This window comes from Pseudorasbora parva, chromosome 17 (genome assembly GCF_024679245.1).
Source record: "Pseudorasbora parva isolate DD20220531a chromosome 17, ASM2467924v1, whole genome shotgun sequence".
Taxonomy (NCBI): Eukaryota; Metazoa; Chordata; class Actinopteri; order Cypriniformes; family Gobionidae; genus Pseudorasbora; species Pseudorasbora parva.
In genome coordinates, this window is record NC_090188.1 from 16,449,959 (window position 1) to 16,471,242 (window position 21,284).

Consider the following 21,284-nt stretch of genomic DNA (forward strand, 5'->3'; position numbering starts at 1 on the left):
TGTTTTAAAATAGGAAAACCTGGACTAAGCTATTTGTTACCAATCATTTATTTCAAATATCTATATCTTCAACAATATGTGCATGTAAGTAAAGCATGCTTGATGGCATTAACTTGAAAAATGTGCTCATTAAATGAAAAACAGACATTAAAAATGAAAATGAGCCAATGAGTGCTGCTCTACTGCCACCTGTTGGCTCATATAGTCATTTTGTCATACCATTTACCTATCATGTTCTATAATTCCTATTTAGACATTATAAAGTCACTATTACAACATTAACTATCACATTTTGTCAAAATCATTTGTTTCAAATATATTTGCAACTAAATTGAAGTTTAAATAAGTTAACATGGAAAATGTGCCTATTACATATCCCTTACAATTACAAAAGACCACTCGTTGGTTCATTCTACTAACAAAGCACATAAATAAACGTTTTAAAATAATTAAAATAATATTGCAAATAAAATTTTCTCAATGTTTACCAGTTTAATGTGTGTGTTTTTTTAACAATAATATTACATTACAAATAAAATAACACCTGAAATTAAAGTGTAAAACAAAGACTAAGCAATTTGTTATCTATCTTTTATTTCACATATCTATATAAGCATTATTTCATTTATTCATATGTAAAACAGAAGTGTGTGTGTGTGTGTGTCTGTGTGTGTGTGTGTGTGTGTGTGTGTATGTGTGTGTTTATCTGTCTGTCATGCTAGCAAACAGCACTTCCAACATGCTACACATGCTAGCAGTGATTAGCTAAGTGTTAAATCAGGCAAAGAACATAGAAAGAACTCTATAAACATTATAGTAACCATCTGTGACAGCTAACAACTGCCTAGCAACACCATAACAACCATCAAGAACAACCTACCAATCACCTAGCAACATATTGATCCTGTTAGCAAAGTAAAATAGTAATTTTCTCATACTATTGATTAATATTTTTCTATAATTCATATTTAGACTTTATAAAGTCACTATTATAATATTTCAAATCACATTTTGTCATTTTATCACTTGATTTCACCTGATATCTCTCAAATTCATTTAGTGCTTAAAAACCTTCCATGCAAAAGGCGTCAAATGCTTAAAGACCTTAAATGGCTTGAACCCCGCTAAATGCTGCTCGCAGCTTTAATTATTATTATTATTAGGGGTTCAAGCACGAAGTGCTGAACACCTATTGTATTTGTGCTGATTTTTATTATTATTATTAGGGGTTCAAGCACGAAGTGCTGAAACCCTATTGTAATTGTACTGATTTTTATTATTATTATTATTATTATTATTATTATTATTATTATTATTATTATTATTCTCCGCTAAAACGCATCGTGCAGACCAAACCGTAAGAGCTGGAAATTTGAAACTTTGTCAGATGGTAGTACTCATGTTGGGGAGACCCTGAGAAGCTATGACCCCAATTGGCCCATAGGTGGCGCTATAGCAATCAATTGCGAGAAAAGGCTCATAACTCCTAAACCGTTTGGTCCACACTCAAGTGTCATATATCATTGGAAAGCTGAGTCCTTGGCGAACAAAATGTATATCTCAGATTTTATTTCCAGTATGCAAATTTTTCCGCCATTTTGAATTTTATTGAAAACCTACTTTTGCAAACTAGTCCCTGGTTTTTTGACCGATCGGAACCAAACCAGTGTCAAAATGTTCTCTGGTGTCTGTTTATCAATAGTTATCAAAAAAAAGTTGAAATTTCGATTATTTTATGCTAATTGGCTTCAAAATGGACGTTCAGGGCGGAGCCTATTTTACTAAAAAGGCTATAACTCAAGAAGGAAATGAGATATCGTCACCAAACTTGGTACACATGTATATCGGCTCAATTTGAGGTCACGATAAAAAAATCGCGATGATTGGCCACTTGGTGGCGCTATAATGCGAAAAAAACATGAAAAGGGGCTGTAACCACGCGACCGCTAGTCCGATTGACCTGAAAATTGGTATGCAGTGTCTTGGTCCAAGGCCCCATGTACTTCTATGAGGACATTGGCGTATCTCAAAAAACATGGCCGCCATCGGCCAATGAAATTTGAGCACCTATTAGATGGGGTTAACAGAGGCCGATCGGAACGAAACTTGATGGGCATGTTTAACTCATGGTCCTAGAGGTCTGTAAGAATTTTGAAAGAAATCGGCCACTAGTTGGCGCTAACGAGTTTTATGGCTCTGAAATCACGTGTTTTTTCACGCATCCACAAAATATGCATATCATATGATAGATCTCCTCATGCTGAACAAATTTGCCTCTAGACCCATTGCTGTCAATCAAATCATTAATTAAATATTCACAATTATGTTAAAAACCTACTTTTGCAAACTAGTCCCTGGTTTTTTGACCGATCGGAACCAAACCAGTGTCAAAATGTTCTCTGGTCTCTGTTTATCAATAGTTATCGAAAAAAAGTTGAAATTTCAATTCATTTTTGCTAATTGGCTTCAAAATGGACGTTCAGGGCGGAGCCTATTTTACTAAAAAGGCTATAACTCAAGAAGGAAATGAGATACCGTCACCAAACTTGGTACACATGTATATCGGCTCAATTTGAGGTCACGATAAAAATATTGCGACGATTGGCCACTTGGTGGCGCTATAATGTGAAAAAAAACATGAAAAGGGCTATAACCACGCGATCGCTAGTCCAATTAACCTGAAAATTGGTATGCAGACATTGGCGTATCTCAAAAAACATGGCCGCCATCGGCCAATGAAATTTGAGCACCTATTAGACAAGGTTAACAGAGGCCGATCGGAACGAAACTTGGTGGGCATGTTTGACTCATGGTCCTAGAGGTCTGTAAGATTTTTGAAAGAAATCGGCCACTAGTTGGCGCTAACTCAAAAGGGAAGCTCAAAAATTCACGAAAATTGTTGGGTATATGTAGCATGACATGCTGATGAAGCATGAAAAGTTTTAAAGAGATCGGACTATAGGTGGCGCTATAACTGTTAAAAAGCTATAAAAACCATGCATTTTTTATGGTAAATTGCCTATATTGGCTGTAAATGGACTTTTCCATCTATTATTTCAGTGTTTAAAATCTTGCTAAATAAAACTTAATGTCTTTAATGCCTATGTGGTTAAAAGGCCTTAAATGCTTGAACCCCGCTAAATGCTGCTTGCAGCTTTAATTATTATTATTATTATTATTATTATTATTATTATTATTATTATTCTCCGCTAAAACGCATCGTGCAGACCAAACCGTAAGAGCTGGAAATTTGAAACTTTGTCAGATGGTAGTACTCATGTTGGGGAGACCCTGAGAAGCTATGACCCCAATTGGCCCATAGGTGGCGCTATAGCAATCAATTGCGAGAAAAGGCTCATAACTCCTAAACCGTTTGGTCCACACTCAAGTGTCATATATCATTGGAAAGCTGAGTCCTTGGCGAACAAAATGTATATCTCAGATTTTATTTCCAGTATGCAAATTTTTCCGCCATTTTGAATTTTATTGAAAACCTACTTTTGCAAACTAGTCCCTGGTTTTTTGACCGATCGGAACCAAACCAGTGTCAAAATGTTCTCTGGTCTCTGTTTATCAATAGTTATCAAAAAAAAGTTGAAATTTCGATTCATTTATGCTAAATCGCTTCAAAATGGACGTTCAGGGCGGAGCCTATTTTACTAAAAAGGCTATAACTCAAGAAGGAAATGAGATATCGTCACCAAACTTGGTACACATGTATATCGGCTCAATTTGAGGTCACGATAAAAAAATCGCGATGATTGGCCACTTGGTGGCGCTATAATGCGAAAAAAACATGAAAAGGGCTGTAACCACGCGACCGCTAGTCCGATTGACCTGACAATTGGTATGCAGTGTCTTGGTCCAAGGCCCCATGTACGTCTATGAGGACATTGGCGTATCTCAAAAAACATGGCCGCCATCGGCCAATGAAATTTGAGCACCTATTAGATGGGGTTAACAGAGGCCGATCGGAACGAAACTCGGTGGGCATGTTTGACTCATGGTCCTAGAGGTCTGTAAGAATTTTGAAAGAAATCGGCCACTAGTTGGCGCTAACTCAAAAGGGAAGCTCAAAAATTCACGAAAACTGTTGGGTATATGTGGCATAACATGCTGATGAAGCATGCAAAGTTTTAAAGAGATTGGACTATAGGTGGCGCTATAACTGTTAAAAAGTTATAAGAACCATGCATTTCCTATGTTAAATTGCCTATATTGACTGTAAATGGACTTTTCCATCTATTATTTTAGTGTTTAAAATCTTGCTAAATAAAACTTAATGTCTTTAATGCCTATGTGCTTTAAAGGCCTTAAAGGCTTGAACCCCGCTAAATGCTGCTTGCAGCTTTAATTTTTTTTTGTATTTGTGCTGTACTTTCAGAAGTTATTGGTAATATTATGTCAGAATTATGTTGAATTTAAGAAATTGATAGATGAGGCATACATTTAATAAGATTAGAAAACATTGCTCTTATAATGGTAAAAATGCCCCTGGACATTAAAGGACAAATATCGTCCTGTAATAGGAAAGTTATAATTGGAATGTGTGGATTAGAATGTGCTCCTAAATTTTTGACTGTGCTCCAATTTTTTTTAAATTAGGAGCACAAGTGCTCCTCAAGAAAAAAGTTAGCGTAGAGCCCTGTATATATATCAGAAAAACGAAATACTGCAGTGATAGTTTTTTCCAATATCCTGCAGCTCTACTTGAAACGTACACAGCCACATACATGAGCAGCTTAGATGGAACACTGATTGATGCCAACTTCATTCATACCTTGTGATAAAGCTTAATTCGGTACATGCACACAATTTTTTTGTACCAAGTACAAGTAATTTAGTCTGCATGTTTTCCCCTACCTGGCTCTCAACCTGAAATAAGTTTGCTACTTCTAGTCTGGATGACATGCAACATATATGATCATGATGTAATATAGACATTATTGAGAAAGTGTCACAGTGTATCTAGATAGTGATTGTAGCACAGCCTGCTGGTAGCCTGCTGATTAGTTGCCTACAGTGGCTCGGCATTGAGGTCGCCAAGCACGAGCGCACGAGACCGCAGACGTTTTCATGCTGTTCTCATGCCAAGTCATTTTTCATGCGTGTGTTGGTTCAGGCCCTCTGGCTTTTTACAGCACCTCAGAGGAATTGAGCATGAGCTCTGCCTCCTTGGGTTTTTTTCCTTATGATTTCTCTCTCTGTTCCTTGCTTGTGTTGTCACTTTGAGTACTTTGAGTTCAGGTCCAGGAGGGAAGCGCCGCTGTGATTTCGCCTTGCGTGTCTTGATGTAGTTAGTGAGCTTTTGTGTTTTTTAACCTGCTAACCTCACAGTGACCCTGCTGTGTCCATGTCGGCCGCTCCAGCTGTAAGAGGTTGTGGCAGCACAGGGCTTTGTGGCTGCATTCCAGCGCTGACAAGTCTGCACGCGTAGAGACAACATTACGAGCCCTGCCCTGCTGAACATTATTGTATAACTTGCAGACCATTTTCACTTATCTTATATCTTTTTTTCTTTTCTTAAAATGTTATTTGTTGTTTTGCCATCCAAGTTTAAAGCAAACCAGAAAAGGAACAAAAATAGCCTATTCATTTTTTCAATAAACTTTAAAAAAAAGAAGTGATTTCTCAATCCCGAATAGTGCAGCTCTAGTCATAGAATATAAGTCATAGAATATATCCCAGAGTTCATAGTTTGTCTGATCTTCTCAACAAACCTGTGGAAACTGCAGCATCTTAACCCAATACAAATCTAAGGATTTTAACCTTTAGCATCCAGACCCTGACCTCTTTATTGCCATGACAACAGCTTTGTCACCATGACCACTGTTCTGCACATTCTCCATAACACTTTCCGGAGTCGGTATATATGAGGGAAAGAGGTGTAGCTGCCACAAACACAGAGCAGATTACAGCAGGCTCACAGTTTTAATAGGCTCACTGCTATCGATAGAGTGAAGGGGATGGATTGTTTCACAAGACTAGACTTGCCCTCATAGAGTGAATATTTTCTTTTATTGCCATTTCATTTTCCCTCTCTCTGTCCTCCATCTCTCCATATAGCTCTCTCACACTTTCTTCTTCATTCACCTTATTGTATTGTCCTTCATTTCCAGCCATTCATCTGCCAGTGTTCTCATCTCATGCTCCAGTCCTGCCCATTCGTTGATATTCTGACCCCAACCAATCCCCCGAATATCTAGGAAAATACATGAACACTGTGAAAAGAACCTGATTCTAAGTCTCCTAATGTCTTGCTAATGGCTATAGACTTTTCTCACTGAATAAGCCCCGACTCTGGACAATCTGCCAAGAAAAGCGTTGCCTATGGCTTTTTTTTTAAGGGGCTAAATCTTAGTCTCTTATCATTCCCTCATTTTATTCTTTCTTACCTTAAGTCTTGGTCCTATTCACCAACTCGTTCCAGACTGCTTCACACCACTGCAGTCACGCTGTCACTTTTATCCATCCCTCTTATAAATAAGTCTCCCTGTCACTCTGTGCCTTAATCTTTCTCTTTTAGCTCGCACATACTTTCTTTCGCCTGGCTTTTTGCAGCTTTCTGCAACACTTTCCTGGTCTCTGTGCCCCTGTTCTCTAGTCAAGTGCACTTCAGTTCAGAGAAGGCTTCTACACCCCACTTGCCGTCCACTGGGCTTAAGTGGGGTAATGCTCTGACCTGACTCGTGATCAGGCTCTTTAGCTCAAACAGCAACAGCACGGAGGGTAGACAGGCAGATCTTGCTTAATAATGAATCATGATGAAACTTGGGGTATAGAGGGGTAGAAATAAGGTGAAGAATAATAAAATCAATAAGTCTCCTTCCCTAAGCATGCGTATGCACAAATTGGTGCGCGAAATTTGCGTACAAATATTTTTTTCCTAACTTACGAAAAACTATAGAAATGGCTGAAACCAGATGTACTTGGTCTGTATGGCTTTATAATCATGTTAGAAAGTTAAATTTCATCCAAACATGACTATAATTAAATTGAAGTATATTGCATTAATTGTATAAATAATCCATGTATAAAATTATTAAATACAATTTAATTTCATCTTAAATACATTCAAACATATACAAGAAAAGCTACATTATAGCTTCAGCTGCAAAGTATCTCTGAATAACGCAAATGTACATGTACAGCTGGCTAATGAGAGCTCTGTAATCTGGGTCTTCATAAAAGGTGTGTATTGTGAGAACTGATGAGAATGGCACACTTGGCATTGCTCAAGATTTTTTTCATGAGATGTTCTCCTGTCCATACAAAAGCATCCCCACAATTAATTTATTTTAGTGAAAGAGACCCAATGGGAGTACTTAAAGAAAGTTTGTGACATTCATATCGCTGCAGGTAATAATAAGATGATTTTCAGTTTGAAGGGCAGGTTTACTCTTCTCAGGTGTCTTTTTTTAAATATAATTTTATATATATATATATATATATATATATATATATATATATATATATATATATAGTTTTAAATAATTGAATGAGTACGTCAAGTTAAACTAAATGAAAATTAGATATTTGGCAACTTAACAACTTGACAACTAGCCAGAATAAGTTAATTTATTTTGATTGCATTTTATTTCAGTCCATGTTTTATTCAAGCACCAAAATGTTTTTAGTTTTATTTAACTTCAATAACCCTGCCCCACCCCTCTCCATTTCTTTTCTCAAGCCCCTGATCTCACTCTGACATCCTCTCACATTAGCCATGCCGCCTACTTTAAACCAAGATTGCGTTCCAGCATTAAAAAGCCAAATAATTCATGGTTCATTCATAGCATCTAATCAGTTAATTATTAAATTCAAACCATCTGTAACATGCTCTGATCTCAGCCCATGCGCTGCAGAGTGTTGAGCAGCCCGGCATCTGCAGAGTCAAGAAGCTGAAATGAAAAGGACAGTCCATATGGTCGAGATTCAGAATGGCTCTGCTGGAGGCGTCGTGATGCTGGAGCTCGGTGCCCCACTGTTTCCATGAGGCAGAGTTTCCAGGGTCTTGCCAAGATGCCAAGGATTCACTGTCTCTCAGGCTGGCCGTAAACCAGCAGTAGGGTTTACTGTAGGAGATTATACAGGAGAAGTTGAAGCTTGTGCACAATGTCAACACTCCTGCTTCAGCCATCTTAAAGACTGTTCCTGTGTCCTGTCATTTTTATCCTTCCACATTAACCTCTCTTTCCCTGTCCCAAATGTCACCCTCAGCCATGTGCCAAGGCCTAATGCCATGTAGATTTTTGTAATAAGTGACCACAAAGTGGATGCTCATGAGCACCCTTTTGATTCTTAAAATGACAAATGTGCTATTGGATCACAAGTCCACAATACGCCATTCAGGATTTATTCTCTCTCTAAGGACATGGCAGGACCTGATTTATGTCTTGGGTGTAACCTGTTGTTCTGATTTCATGATTAGAGATGCACCAATCGACGGCCATATTCCGATAATTTCTCACATCTTTATAATTCTCTCACATCTTTATAATTCTGGGCCAGTCTGTTTTGTTGCAGTAATGGCACAGCCATGCTCACACTTGCATGTAAACATGTCATTGGCTTGGAAGTTCTTTCGTGTGAGTGGGGGACACGTTTTGCAATTTATAATTCTTGTGTGGCAAAAGTAAACTGTGAAGGAACCACTGCAAAAACGTTCAGAACATCAAACCTACTATCAATTTCGATACGCATCAATACTGAAATATCTGACATGGTTCCAAAACACCTTTTCTGCAGTATTGATACAACGGTATCATTTTACATTCCTGCAGGTTTCGAGCTCACACGAAAAGTGCACACACATAAAGCTGCCTTTCAAACAGCTTGTGAGTTGCAAGTACCAAAAAGTGTGAGTGTCTTGGTGAGTGTTCAGTTAAAAAAAGTCCGTTTTTGGAACATAAATAGTTGACAAAATCTTCCGAATTCTGAGTCACGCAACTTTTCGGGCCACTTTTTAAAAATATTTGTCATGGGTTGTTTGTCATGAGGTAAAAAACAGGGGAAAACGAGAGGCGATAAACCTCTCCAAATCGGATGGTCAGATGAATTTCTGGCATGTCAGAAATTCTGGTCACCCCTCGTGAGGGCGCCCAGCTAAAGCAGAGCTACGAACTGATTGCCCCATTTCCCCTCACTGCGCCTTCTCGGAAGCAGAAGTTGAACCATTTCATCTTTAATGCAGCAAAGAAAACCTAAAGAGGGAGGTCTAACTTCTGTAGGCAGTTATTAAATAGCAGCAATTTAGCTAACTGTTGCATGCCTCCAGTTCGTGGTGTAAAATGGATAATCTAAGTCTTCAAAACAACCGTGTAGCCTACTTGATCATTAATTTACTTCTTTCAGTTTTCTCTTTATTTTCACTTATTTTTGCATTTTAAATCATGAAGGAGAGTCAGTGGATATCACGCAATGTGCAAACTTTGCGCAAGAGTTATGTCGGTGAAGAACCTTAGAAAATAATAGGAAAATCTGACAAGCTTATATTCTCAGAGACCACGAGACAGAAACTACTTTAACATGCTGAAGACATATAAATGTCTTGATTTTCTTAGGCCTATTTCTCTTGTGGCCCATATGGCCTAGTGGGGAAAAAAATGAGAAGAGAAGAAGGCCTATTTCATGTTAAAGTTGTTTTTGAAATAAAGCTGCTCTTTTCATTGAGACTGATATTATTGCAGTGTTTTGACATAATAAAGACTCTTAATCATTTTAATTATAGGCCTATATTTAATTGTATTGTCGGCCTAAATGTTTTTAAATAATTTAATTTCAATGAGGAGGAAGCAAATCTTTCTAATCTTTATCATGCCGCATGTTATGAAATTATTGCGGGGCAAATTAAATATAATATAAATTTAATAATAAGGGAGGCCTACCCTATAATAGTGATGTGATGATGATGTTAATGATAACAATATTATTTATTATTAATAATAATTGAATACATAAATTGGAAATTAATTCTCTTGATATCGATAGCTAATGCATTTGACCAGGCTATCTCTCTAGTACAGCATATCATGGTCTATCGGTGCTAGCTGGCACGGGGGTTATTGTGCATATTTCCCATGTATAGTGTGAGCAGTCAAGTCATGCACATAGATCGTGAGCTTTGTACGAGTAGACTGCATACGACGTAAAGCCAGTGTCAGTAGAAGACCTTGCTGAAACTGCACAGGATTCACACCGTATATGCCCACCTTTGCATGCATGAACTCTTAAAGTGACAGCAGTCAAATATTTCTGTTTTAAAATCAAAGAAAAAAGCCAAAGATAACCACTCCCTGTTCTTGAATGAAAATCTTTTGTAACTTTAATTGTAATATTATTTTGTGTATTTGGTTTAATGCAATGTGTTTACTTGGTTTTAGGTTCAAAAAATGATTTTACACATACTGTACATTATTGTTTCTCCTCTATTTCGGATTGGGAAGTTTGCATTTGTTATCGTTGAAACGACAAACAAACGATACTCTATACTGGTCTGCTCAAAACTTTCACTGAATGGTCAGTAGCAAATTCTTTAAAAAATTAAAACATGCTTACAGCCTGTGTCTGTGAGTCAGAAGTGCCAGACTGTACTTGCAAAGATGGAATTGCCCCACTTTTTTGAATCAGCCTTTGTGCTCTCCAGGTGCTAGAAACAGTCCTCTGAAAAATGCACAGCACGCAGTCGAAAAAAATTGGGCTGTACTGTTCTGTAATGGTGTTGTAAATAAAGCTTAACCACTTTTGAATTTTTTTTTTTTTTTGTAAATTGCCCCCTCTTTTGAAAGGCCAAACAAAGTAATTTGACTTTCGCAATGAAAAACACAGAGTCTCCATTACATGGTGGTGCCGGCGAAAACAATACTACAGCGATAATTAAAACTACGCCTTCCTTCTTTTCTCCGCCCCCACATACTGAAGTGGAGATGTAGGGGTGTGTTTGTATGAAGCGTTTTAGGAAGGTGTGGCTGAGCCTTGACCTTTACAAAGAATATCTCTTTGGGTTTGAGACTGAGCTTTGTAACTGCAGGTCTCATACATGCACAAACAGCTACATAACCCTAAGGAGAAAGAAAAACAAGAAATCGCATCATGTGACTCTTTTCATTTCTGTGAATACACTGTTAGACCCACCTGGAAAAATTAAAACTGTGTTTATTTCATACCTCTCTTTATTCTATTGCATTTATTTGTGCTGTTGTTTGCAATTTGTTCTTTATTTTTTAGAGTTTTTACAATAAATAAAACAAATTTTATGAAAATATTTTGCATTGAAAAGTCGAGTTTTGTTTGTATATGCAGCCAATTATAGTTCGGAAACAAGAATTGCCCAAGAAAATTGCAAACAGAGCATTTCTAATCATGATGTCTTGTGGTTTTGTGACCCGTTGTGTTTCACTAAATGTTGGAGAGAGTGCAGAGAATTCTCATGCTCATTGCCTGCCACCTCCGTAGATACACTAGTAGTAAAATTATGTTTGGTGACGCGAAGAGAAAATTAGACAATGCAATGCATTTATCATCTTGCTTTTCCAGTGGAGAGAGACAACAGGAGAATCAGTGCCTCTGCGACCAAAGATGCAGAAAATGTTAGAAGCCAGAAGCCAAAAACATGAACATTGGTGAAGCACTGGTACAACATACACAATACAAAATATTTGTTGACAGAAAAAGCTTAGCAGTGTTTTCCCTATTTGTAGTTCCTTTTACTCCTCTCTAAGTTTACAGCGATATTTTTAACATCTTTACTCTGTAAAATGAGCGCCTCAATGCATACACATTTAAAGGTGCAGTGTGTTGTAGGGGATGTAATGATTCAGTCGGACCTGGTCAAAAAATCGATACAAGTGTGTTACGATTCAGGTCGGTTGAAAGAATACGTTTTAAACGCTGAAACCATGTACTTTGACATCACTTAAGAGGCATGATGGAAACAAGCCAGTTGATGCTAGCGTTATGGACTGTGTGTGCGCACTGGCGTGAAAAGGAGTGAAATAAACAAATGTTTTTAGTTAATCCAAATGGAAGTTGGGAAGTGTGTAATTTACATTGACTCATTCAAATTGGAGGTGTGGTGGCCTTTGACCTTCCAATGTCTAATAATCACCTCAGTGAGAGGCTCCGGTCCCCTCCGTCTGCGTGTAAAAGATAATAGGCCAAACCACACTGACTGGCGGATTTTGCAGTCGCGGAGTCGAGGGCGATTGCCGTGGAGATCACAAGGTGCATCAGTGTTTTCACAGCGAAAGATACTGGGCTGTTTTCTGCCGTAGTAAATGAATTCCAGGCTTTTCCTCATCAAGAGAAAGACCAGCATGAGGGTGCGTACTCCACAGACTGAAGGAGAGCTGTGCTGTTGCAGAATCTGGTGTTATATTTATTTTACCATCTCTTTCTCTAAATGTGTACATGGATTTTTTTTTCTCTAATAATTTATTGATTTTTATGGCATATTTGTGTTCTTTTTTTCTAACTCTTGGAAGTGTAATCATGCAAATTGAAAATCTTGCCTTTATAACAAATGTAAAACCCCTGTCACTGTTTTTACTTCTGCTATTTCTGAAGTAATGAAAGTGAAGAAGCTGAAACAACCTCCTCCCAGGAAAATATCATTGGAATATCTCCTTGAAGATTGGTTTTAATCGGATTTGGTTTTAAATTTCAATTGAGTTATTATTTGACAAAAATATATAAATGTAAATTTTACAAAGAAATATATTGAATTTTGTCTAAGAAAGGCCCTCTTACAGTGAAATCAACATTTTTCGTCTGTTTCTACAGTAGCTCTAAACGGACAAACTGCTTGACAGAGCTCTAGCTAATCTGATGTCTTGGATGACAGCATCTTTGTCCTGTGTCGGCCACCGTAGCGTCTCATATGGAAGTTAAAGGAACACTCCACCATTTTAGAATAGGGCTTATTCAACTTCTTTCCTACATGTGGGCAAATGCATTTTTGTCTCAGTGCATGCACTGTTAGTTTGGCAGGGTCGCCGCTAGCTTAGCTTAGCTAATGAATGGAATCCTATGTTGCCAGCTAGCATGTCCCAAGTAAAAATGATCCAAAAAACACCTAATTACTTGTGGCCCACGTATCATAACAAGTACAAATAGCGATGCAGATTAAGTCTAGGCCATTTCCTAGGCAGATATTGACCTTGGACTAATTTATGGTGAAGCACAGGCGAAGCACTGCTACTTGGGCGCAGAGCTACTTGGGCACGCAATACATTTCGACCGCTCAACAGTCGGAGGACGTGAGGATGAGAGCTGTGATATCTGCGTAGGAAATCGCCTTAATCTACATCGCTTTTTATACTCATTGTGAATACGCAGGCCACAAGAAGTAATTAGGTGCTTTTTGTTTTGTTTTTTGGATCACTTTTACTCGGGACATGCTAGCTGGCAACATATGATTCCATTCATTATGCTAAACAATGCATGCACTAAGACAAAAATGCATTTGCCCACATATCGAAATGTTGGAAAGAAGTTGAATAAGCCCTATTTCTAAAACGGTGGTGTGTTCTTTTAAGCTTTCATAAGAATTAACTGAAAACCCACCTCTGCAGCGGTGAATGAATGACAGTGTGAAACATTTTACTTTCGGTTTAGAATTAGTGCCAATTCGGGGACAGGTTGCTTGAATGGTGGGTTCACGCGGGGGAGGTGCCACGGTGGGCATGTGATGTAACCAGTTTTTCGCCTGAACACCGCAGCAGCTATCGCTGCAAACCTAGAAACCGTGTCTTAAGTGTTTATTACAAAACTAATCATGAATCAGAAAATATATTTTTGGTAGGAGATTTTAATATAACTGTTAAGCTCTTAGATGACAGAACTTCATTATTATGTAGAGGTTTAAGACATATAAAGATTAATTTGCCTACAAAAGTTTATGCACTTTTGTCCTGCAAGGTTTTATTGTATTGATTTACGGCATACATGCATGCTCAAAGCACCTGGCCTGTCCAGATCACTTTGAGAGCAGATGAGAGTAAATATTTGCCTTTATCTTCAAGTGTGTGTTAAGGCATAAAATATATTTAATGACTTAATGGCATCAGCTTCTCCTTAAGACTAAGCACCTATTTACTTGCAGATCAATAGGTAAATGATGTGACATCCCTTTTTCTGTGCTTGTGTATGTAAACGTTAGTGCTTAACTGTTTAAAGTGTGCACGTGTCAGTTTATACCTGTAAATGCAGTCAGTGCTAGTGTTTATTTCTTACTGAACTCTTGAGATGAGTCCCAGGTTTCAGGAAGCATTTATGCAACGCTGATAGACTTCCTCTTTGTCTCTCTCTCTCTGCCTCTGTGCAATAATAAAAGCTGAAAGGGAGGAAACTTGGCTGGAGCTCATATTTGAGACTGTTTTTGTCTCCCTGAGGACATTTCCTACTCTCTTTTCACAGCTGGAAAAGACATTGTCACTTATATTGCTGACTGCGTGTTACAGATAAGGGCTTCAGAACGACCAAATTAAACAGGGTTTTATAGGGAGCGACTCTGCTTGAGTCTTATGGACAGCACTTCTGTTGCATAGTAAATCTCATCAAGGCTTTTGCTTTTTCCCGTGTGCCTGGGGTGGCGGTAGCCTATTGATTAAGAATATGTTTATATTCTTGATGGAGTCGAGAGTCACTGAAATCAAAATCCTTTTCACAATGAATTGTGAGAGAGATTTTTGTATTTATTTCAGTGCTTCAGAGAGTTTGTACTTGTGGTTTGTGTAGGCCGACTCGTAAGTTGCTTTGGATAAAGAGCATCTGTTATTTAATATTGGGCCATTTCCACTTTATTAGTAAAAGCTCTATGAGAACTTGATGTAGACTCTAATTCTTTCAGTTTTGAACTGCTGGCAAATGGGGTTAGTTCACCCAATAATCAATTTCCATTAAACACAGGGCTCTAGACTCATTCTTTCCACTGGTCGCATCTGGTGTGACTAGCTTTCTCAGTTGGTTGCACCAACTTAGAATTTGGTTCGCACCCTTTATTTTATATTAATCATAATGACCTTGCATGTTGATGAATCATTCTCTTGATTTCTATATGTGGGTTTTGCATGTAAAGATTGACGTGACTAAAACTTGATATTTATTTGCAAAATATTTTAATCTGAACATTGCTTCTAACAAGCACACATTTAAAGGTGCACTATGCAACTTTTCCATCCGCTAGAGAGAGCCTAATCAAAACAAATGCGTAGTTTGATGACACCAAGTTTGTGCGCAGCATCTTGGGACATGTGGTTTTCACCTCACAGCCGTTGGAAAATAGGACTCTGGCAAAAAATCATGTTAAAGGATGCGATTATTAACGTTACTGTGGTGTGAAGCAGAGCAGAGCCAAGTGTTGTAGAGCTGAGCAAGGCTGCTGAAGAGATTTGTTAATGAGGTGATCAACACGCCTGGCCAGCAGCAGGACTTTTATTATGACGTGGACACAGTCGCCAGGCTTTATATTTACAGTCATGAGTTTGAGGTAACAGCGCTGTTTATCATATTTGATACATTTACGTGTGTTTAAAATGATGTTATGACGTTACACTGCGTGTTTGCTCAGCGGTTGCTGTGACACTTGTTGCACACTGCTAAGAGTGAAGCGTTTCTGCAGAATAAAACCGGCAACCGAGGGTAACACAGATATGACGCAATTGACAGGCAACTCCCTCAAATGCTATGCTCAGATGTCCCAGCTCCTTGGTTAAAATAGAAATTTTCTCACAAATTACAAATAGTTGGAAACATTTGTGATTATTGTAAGTACTCAACTGAACAAAATATATAACACTGGCCTAGTGGTTTTTGAATATTTTACTGCAAAAATACTGCATAGTGTACCTTTAAAAGAAGGTATTATCACATGTATAACTCAAGTATTATTACCATGAGTGTTATTTTTATTAAAGTGATATTTAAATGACGCTTCATGCCCTTCATGGTACACAAAGCAGCCACAATAGCGCTGTATGTCAGATTTTTTTATTTAAAAAATATATATTTTTATTAAAAATATATTTAAAAAAAAATTGCTGGTTATGTCATCAACTACCTGATATTCCGATTCTCAAATACACGTGGATGTGTTTTGTTGTTGAAAAAAACGTAATAATCATGATAAAATGATAATTATGATAATTAATAATAAAATATAATAATCATGTTAGTTGATCTATAATGCTTGATTATAGATTGTCTCCATGTTAGTTTGGGCCGCAGTTTAGAGAATGTCAAATTCACAACACATCAGTTAATCCGCTTCTCCTGAAATACATCAAAGCTCAGGAGACGAGATACGAGATTGGGTTCACGAGAATGAGTGAGACAAGAATTTTGCACAGTATTTTTAAGAAGTCCTCAATGGCAAAATTCATGACTGGACAAATAGTCTCCAGGTGCATTTTGAAATACTTTAACTAATCATCTTGTAATGAAGGTCATTTCAGTTCTACTTTGAGGAGTAATTATCAAGTACATTGAAAGACAACAATACTCAAGCACTGTAAAATGACTCAATCTTAGCTGACTGGCTTCTCTTCTGTATGATTTCACGAGTCTTTTCAGACCTTACAAGAGCTAAGAGGTTGTTACAGCTACACAGCCCAGCCTATATAGCGTTGATATTGGGAGACAGGCTATTGTATGTAGCCTTATTTGTGTGAATCAAGGAGATTGCATTTACTTTCACTCTTTTGCTTTGCGATCCCACGTGTGTATAGGGAGTGGCGGTGCGGACCGCACATTTTACAAGATAACCGTGTCAACACCGGACATGATGCGACACAATAAAAGACAATGTAACCCTTTATAATCAGTTAAGTTGTCTATACTGGATGCGATGAGACACGACAAATCTCTGACAATAAACGTATGCATCGTTTAACGTACTGACATGAAGGACAAATCCTTTGCAACGGTCACTTTGTTGTCACCAGTGTACACAGCATCACTGATCATAATGGGTTGTATTGTCTTTTGCACCACTCGCATTTGGTTTAGACACTGTCTTAGACTCTGTTGCGAGCACATTCTCCGCCATGGTCCTGTCAATCATCTCTCCTTACTTTCATCACCTGATCATTGAACTGTAATTTCTGCTTGTGCACGATTGCAGCTTGTGCTGGTTGAGCAAAGCAGACGTTTACAATAGTTTACGATTTAAGTGACCGTTTTCAGCTAAATTAAAAGGTTTTTATTTTTCTGTATATCTGAAATGTTCTATTTCTATTAAAAAAATCTAAACGATAGCAGAAAATGTAATGTAAATGTAGCGGTGACACATTCTATGCAAATTTCACCCTCCGACATGAGGATTCACAACAGCCTTTTACTTGATGAGAAATCTCGTCTCAGGGCAGAAGATCTTGTCGCACCCCTAATATTCAAAACTATACATGTATTGTTTTGCTAATGCTTATGATTTTAAATGTGTGAAATGTTAAAATAAACCTTATGTGGTTAAAAATACTGAATAGTATTGCAGAGCTGACTGAGTGCATCCATCTCTGGCTCGGCATTTTGCACTCGCACCAGTGCGACCGCGTGAAATTTTACTTGCACATTATCAAAAAATTATCCGGGCTGTTGAGCTTGAAAGTGTCAGAAAAGCACTATAAATGCGATTGTGTTTTATATAAGTTGTTTTTCGTAGCCATGTGATTATATTTGTTCGCTGAACCCACATTTAAGTCTGCTGCAGCTAATTTCCTGGCATGTTACAGCTCGTCTCATTGTGGATTAGGTGAAAGGTTTAAAGTTATTGTGTCGCTCACACTCTCGTTCTACACCCCTTGCTTCAACTTCTGTCATCCGTGCTCACATCACGTTCTTTATTCCCCCATGTTACTCTGACATGTCTATTCAGCTCACTTTTTCTTTTCCTGGCCCCCGCTCAGTCTCTCCCTCATGGTCTTACTCCCCTCTGTCTAAATCCAGCTGTTGTGTTAATAGTTTTCCTGCCGCCTGGAGAGCCAAGTAATGAGATTCCATTTTGAAACCAAGACCTTTCGGCTTGAAGAGACGTCCATGTTTTTTATTTATTTAAATGTTTGTTTCTTACTTACCTTTTCTCCTTCCAGCCATATCCTTATGACTCTGGTTCGATGCTCCTAATATCCTTTATCCATTTCAGCGACACTCTAGGTTTTTCTTTCCTTTACATGCTTTTATTTGTTGCTTTTGTTAAACTCCGATTTGAGTGGAATGTTTAATTGATAGAAATCTATAAACGTTTTGACCTTAAATAAGTTTGAAGAGATGACTGGCTGCCTTTCAACTGCTTTTTCTCTTACTTATGCGCTTTTTTTTGCAACTGAACATGTAACTTCTCTATATGGCTTGTTTAACATTTGACATTTGGCAGTTCAGTCCTCACGCACTCTGACCAGCTGCTTCATGTCACACGTCTCTCAGAGATTGTGCACATATAATAAAATGAGTTGTCTTTCGCTGCTAATTGTGCTTTAATGCTTTAAAACAATCTGTTTTTAAACCGCAAAGCTTACAATTGCATTACGTGAGTCAGTGTAACTGATGGCGACGATAGTCCAAAATCTCTACTGGTTGACAGATTTCTAATGTAAACACATTCAAAGCTGGTCATGTGACCATTAGTGCTGGGTATTGATACAGATTTTCTGATTCATTGCGGTTTTGGGTAGAGGATTTTTGAATAGGAATGTCATAATAGCCAGAACTACTCGGGCAAATGTATGCTAATACCAGGTGATAGGGATGTGTGATAAAACGATAATTATCGCTAAATGTGTGATATATTTATGTTGAATTTTAATTTAGACATATTAAAAGAGTAATTGAATAATTGTGGTATTTTTTATTAAACTGTTGCATTTGTACACTTATATTTATACTAAAAAGTATCACAGAATAGGGTTGGGATGGTTACCGTTTTACCGCAATATCGCAGTCACATGACGCCTACGAAAAAAGAAAAAAAAAACTTAACATGCAGCCTTCATATTTTTTTCATATTGTTCTCTCTATTATAATGGACGATGACAGTCATTTTTTAAAATTGTATAAAATACATGATTTACTATAGGCTACTCTTTTATCACTTTAGATAAATACTGTTTTCTGCTTAAAAACTATAATATTGTTATTTTACTAACCCATTCATCCGCGATTCCGCGCTAGGTTGCACTTGAGGGGAAAAAAAGTCATTGCTTTTACTTGTGAGTTTTACTTTTTTACTTTAATATAGCCTATCTCTTTACATAAATACTATTTACTCCTTAAAAACTATAATTTCGTTATTTTACAAACCCTAATAAGGACTTATCCACGCTAGGTTGCACGCGAAGGAAAAAAAGTAGCTTGCTTCCAGAGGAGTTGTGCACTTTTTATAGCCCTATCTACATTTTTACTTAAAACTAATTTCGTTATTATATCACGTAACTAGTGTTGTGTATGTGAACGCTGTTTTACGTGATTATTACCACAAGAGTGAAGCACTTATATGGGAAATACATTTGCAGATGTTACTCAGACATCAAAACATAGGCTATAGATTCATGCCGAATGAGAGCGGGAAGCTGAGGCCAATTTAAGATTTGCCAGCTTTTTAATTCTGTTTTGCAATCTGGTCATCAAATGTTCAGATTTCCGTACATTTTAACAATAGGCCTAACGTTAGTCAATTTTATCCCACGGGACCTCTCGTTTGTTTTCCCAAATCTTTACTCGCGTCACACTAATTTTTGCAGGGAATTAAAATAATTTCTTCCTTTCGTGTGCTTAAGTCTATTATACCCATTCACATCTTTTACTGTGGTAAAGTAGAAAAACACTGTAGGACAAAATTTAATTTAACCCATTTTGTGCTTGTTATTAGACTTGAGGCGCACCAAAGTTTATTTGAATAGCACAGTTCACATGTAGCAATTTTGCCTTCGTTTTCTCTAGTAGTGCATAATCAAACATTATGAACTGCTAGAGAAATGTCTTGACCAAATGTCTTGACCCTGAGGAAGATAAAATTCACTCTTCAGACGTTTTACAACAAGTGTTACTTTGCGACATCAGGAGAAAACATGAAGATGAAGATATTCAAGAAGGTGTCTCTCCATCTTGTGTCCCACATTCATCTCAAAGCGGCATGACGCATCTTTGCGCAGTTTGCGGGGAAATAGGTAAATAAACAAATCTTTTTTAAACAAATATTTAATTTTCTTAAGATTACCATAATTTACTTATAATCATTTACAGTTTTTACAGGCTAGTGTATCGTTTCACTGATGGAAAAAATAAACATGCATGCTTATGCAATGGATGTTTAAGCGTTTATTATTTTAAAATATAGGCTATATATATCTGGCATAGACTACAGTATTTAAAATAGCATATATGCATTAGTTATACTCTCAATTTAATTTACAGAGCAAACTATAGAAGAAGATTAGTGTGTGTTGCACTCACAACAAGACAGGGGGTGTGGCATCAGAGTTTAAAAGCGGTTTACTGCTGAACCGTGGGAAATTCTTGCTTTACAACCGCGGTAAGAAAAAATCCATACCGTCCCAGCCCTATCACAGAAGTATTACATCTTCGAGTTACATGGATTGCGACATGGATTATTTCATGCATATTTTGTTTTTAATATTCTACCTCAAATTTGGGAGACGTTTACCAGTTTGGCAAGTTTTTGTCATGTTCTCCTGACCAATAAAGTGTTTTAAAACCACATGCAGTTGATTTCTGTCTGACTGTCTGATTTCTAAAACTTCCCCTCAGGATATATAAATATTTGACATTTATCATGATAATTATTGATATCAACAGATATGAAAATACTGTCATGATGATTTATTTTTTGGCCATATCGCCCAGCCCTACCAAGTGAACTTCATTCTGTTTCGGTCGACCACTCCATTTCATGTGGTCATCTGAGATCAGTGTTAATACCAGATGTAAACCGGGCCTGAGCCAGTCTCCTGCCTTGCGTGTCTGTCCGCATCCGTCTTTTCCTCTCTCATTGCTTGTTTTTGGTCTTCATGTGGAAGCAGGCCTTGCCTGCTCGTGCATGGCCTGAAGGTGGAAGTGTAATTTCCTGTGGCAGACAGGCTGGGAACAATTGGTGGGGGGTGGTTGAAGAGAAACAGGCTGTGAACACACTGCCCTATGATAACTCAAAGAGGCAGGCTGCTGCACAGGGGGAAAAATGAATAGCTAAGCCTCAACCCACTCCCCCACCCCCCTTAAAAAATTTCAAGCTCGTTCAGAAGGGTTTGTGTTCATCCAGGCCTGAGAGTCTCTCTGTT

General features: G+C 37.7%; 1 protein-coding gene across 3 annotated transcripts in view; it reads left to right on the forward strand.

Annotated features, from left to right (window-relative positions):
• Nucleotides 1-21,284, forward strand: part of ndst2a (N-deacetylase/N-sulfotransferase (heparan glucosaminyl) 2a) — a 247,157-nt gene that overhangs the window by 131,530 nt on the left and 94,343 nt on the right. The gene's annotated exons all lie outside the window — the stretch shown is intronic.